Raw genomic sequence first — 3,567 nt, forward strand, 5'->3', positions numbered from 1 at the left:
AGACATTTTACACAGTCCTCCCAAAACCTCACTGGAATTTTGAGCAAAATTACATCTAACTAATAGGTTAAATTGGGTTGGGGGGGTGACATGACTTCTTCACAAAGTTAAATAATTATATCCATTCATATACTGAGAGTATTTATATATTTGGGTCTTCTTTTAATTCATTTATTATAATTTTATGTATTTTTTAATCTTCTTAAAGTGATTGTCTAGTCTTTATTAGTTTAATTCCTAGATGCTTTAGAATATTTTTGGTAATGTTATAAGTGATCTCATTTTCTTTTGCATTTCATGGTTGGATATTAATATAGAGGGATACTTTTGATTGCATATACTGAGTACAGAGCCACAAATTTTGTTTACATTCTCTAATTAGTTCCAGTAATTGCTGATTTTTATGCTGATTATTTTGATAACCTACATACATTATGCTATCTTATAATATACTTTTTATTCTTCCTTTTCACTCTTTAAATTTCTTATTTCTTTTGCTTTTATTAATCCACCGTGCCCTGTTGAGTGTCAGTGAACTATATTAGTGATGGAAATGTATCATGTCTCTAACCTTAAAGAGAATGACCTACATTTTCATATTTAACTATGATATTTTCTGGTTTTTATGAGTAAAAAGCCATTAGTAAGTAAAGGAAATTCCCTACTCAGTATTTCTAGAAATATTTTATATTTAATCAGACAGAAATACTTAATATTATCAAATTTTTCTAGATCTATTGAGATGCAATGAACTGTATCACTGAATTTTTCTGACATTGAGCTATTCTTACTGAGCATTGTGTGTGGATACCGTGTGTGTGTGTGTGTGTGTGTGTATGCTATATTTTGGAGGACCAAAATTATTTTATTTTTATTTTCATCAAAAGGGGAGATAAGCTGTCATGGTAGCATGGGTATAATCTTCTATCACTCAAACTGTAGGCTCAACTCCAGAACCAGTAAACACATATATATTTGAAAGAGTAATTTATGATCTTTGGACATCTTGTATGAACATTAAGATAGGGATGAGAGTCAGGAATAAAATTCTGTTATGTCTTGACTTGAAAACTCTTTAGGAATTTACGTAAGATCTTTGTTTCCCAGTGAATTCCATCCCTCCATCCTTGCTTCTTTCCTTCAACCGCATCTTGAATTAAGCTTTTGGGTTCTTACATGCCTCCAGGTATTTGCATATACTGTACCTTCTATGTAGCACAACCTTTTTGTTTCAGTTAGACTTGTTTGATTAATAACTGTTGCTGCCTCTTGCTAGATTAAGAAAATTAAAATTTACTGGAATGGTAGCTCACAGCACAGACATAGAGGAATCAGAACAGTGCCACAAGTCTGAGCAGCAGGAAAACCTGGGTCATTGTACTCATCTGTCACATAAAAAATCTAGTCCAGTGCTCATTTTCATATTACTAAAATTAGAGCAACGCAGAGAAGATTAGCATGGCTCCTGGGGAAGGATGGCATGCAGATTTGTGAAGTGTTCCATATTTCTCTATATTATATATTAAAAGTTGCCAAGAGCCTAGATCTTAAATGTTCTCATCACGAAAAAGAGATCCTAATTATGTGATAGGATAGATGTATTAGGTAACACTACAGTGGTAATTTTATTTCAATATATAAATTTAACAAATCAACACATTGTATACAATAAATTTATCCAATATTATATATGAATTATGTTTTATTAATTTTTTAGTTAAAAATATCTACTCCAGTTGATTTCTTCATCACTTTGTTACCCTACTTAAGATTCAAAATCCCTAGAGAAAGATTGCAGTTGTTTTGCTTATATTCTCTACCATCCATTGATGCAGCCAGAACACCTGGACTTACCGTCCCACTAAGGTTGATCACAAAGATGGAGAGACTATTTTCTAAAGGAAAATATTTCCTATTAGAAGATGGAATGGGTCTGGCAATACCCCAAATAAGAACTGTTTGCTGTATTTCCAGTTAACCCCTATTTGTTAGTCACATTCTTGTTCTGGAGTTATAGCTTCATGTAGAAAGTATTAAGAGTCCTGTTTCCATTTTCCCATTACTTCTCATTTGTTCACTGTGCCAGCACATACACATCACAGTATTGTGATAGTGTGTGATAGTATCTGATAGTCCAGTTATCTCCACAAAGGGTTAGATACTTGATAGCAGAAACCCTAGCCTAACTTCTAACCCTAGCTGTGTCTTCCTAGATTTTAGCACATAGTACTTGCCACATGGTGGGTGCCTGGTTATTGTTTTGGGGAAGGAAAGAAGGTAGTGGGGGAGGGAAGAAGGGAGAGAGAGGAAGGAAGGAAGAAAATGGAAAAAGAAAAGTGATGAAAAAAGGAATCTAGAGCAGAACAAATGACAATTCAGCATGATGTGCTAACCATCCAAAGAACTAGGCTGCCCTCAAGGTGATGAATTCCTAATCATGGAAGGCCCTTAGTTACCAGTCAGTTGACCATGTGACCCACAGGCTGTGGAAGGAATTGAAGCTCAGAAAAAGAAAGTGAACCTGATGACTTCTAAGGTCCCTTTCAACAACAAGAGTCTGTGATTCCCTGTTACAAGATCCTAAATGATGAGTACTTGGTAGGTTGCTGGGGCAGGGGTAGGGAGGGTGGGGATAGAGGGGGTCTGTGTGGAACTCAGTGGAACAAAATCCAAGGGAATAGCCCAATCCATCCATAGGGGAAATCTGGTTAACATATGTGTATTCCTGCTCTTCTCAGCCCTCCCTGATTTGGTAAATACCTTTGAAGAAACAATGGTTGTCTTCCTATGGTTGCCTTCAGAGCAGTTTGGCTCTCACTGTTATCTTTTAATAAATACACTGAAGACATTAGGAAGCTACTGGAATATGATAGCCTTGTGATTTTTTTAAATCTATACCTCAAGCCTTAAAAAAATAAGAGAATATGTGTGTCTAACTCAAAGTTTTTCAGACCTCTTGCGATCTTAGTTTTCAACATCAGCAAACCTTTGATATTTGGATTTGTTTTGCCACTGAGAAAAATACTGCTTCTATTGCTAAGGGTTGCTGGGAATTTCAGATGGCCTTTTTGAAAGTGAGTAGATTTTAAAAACTAATATTTTTGTATTTGATAGAAGTAAACTAGGATTTTGCAGATTCTTTTTCTTTTGAATAGTCATGCATATCCTGTTTACTGGTATAGTTCTGTACCAGATAGCATTTCAGTTTGATTTAAATGAAAAACTTTTAAAGTCAAGAATTGAAGTCTTTCTACAAATGCCAGATTGCCTAGAAGTTGCCATCCTTTAGTTTTCTCTGAAACACAAAACCTCATAATATGTGACAGAAATGAGACATTATCAAGTCTTAAAACAAGCTGTTTGCCCATTGTGAAAGGAGATCATTACAAAATGTGCAAAATTGAAAAGATTACAAATAGAACCCCACATGATATCAAGATACAAATTATAAATATAACCACTTTTCTTTGTTAGATAACACATCCTACTTATTGATAGTTGAATTTTAATCAGTATTCTAAGCACAAGTATTTTAGTTGTGTTCATATTTCCAATAGATAGGCAAAC

At 34.4% G+C, this 3,567-nt stretch overlaps 1 pseudogene; it reads left to right on the plus strand.

The window, feature by feature from the left end:
* Window positions 1-1,410: 1,410 nt before the first annotated feature.
* Window positions 1,411-1,510, plus strand: LOC116865473 (annotated as a pseudogene).
* The last annotated feature ends 2,057 nt before the right edge of the window (window positions 1,511-3,567 follow it).

Source organism: Lontra canadensis, unplaced genomic scaffold (genome assembly GCF_010015895.1).
Source record: "Lontra canadensis isolate GAN:19392208 unplaced genomic scaffold, GSC_riverotter_1.0 scaffold7, whole genome shotgun sequence".
NCBI classification, from domain to species: Eukaryota; Metazoa; Chordata; class Mammalia; order Carnivora; family Mustelidae; genus Lontra; species Lontra canadensis.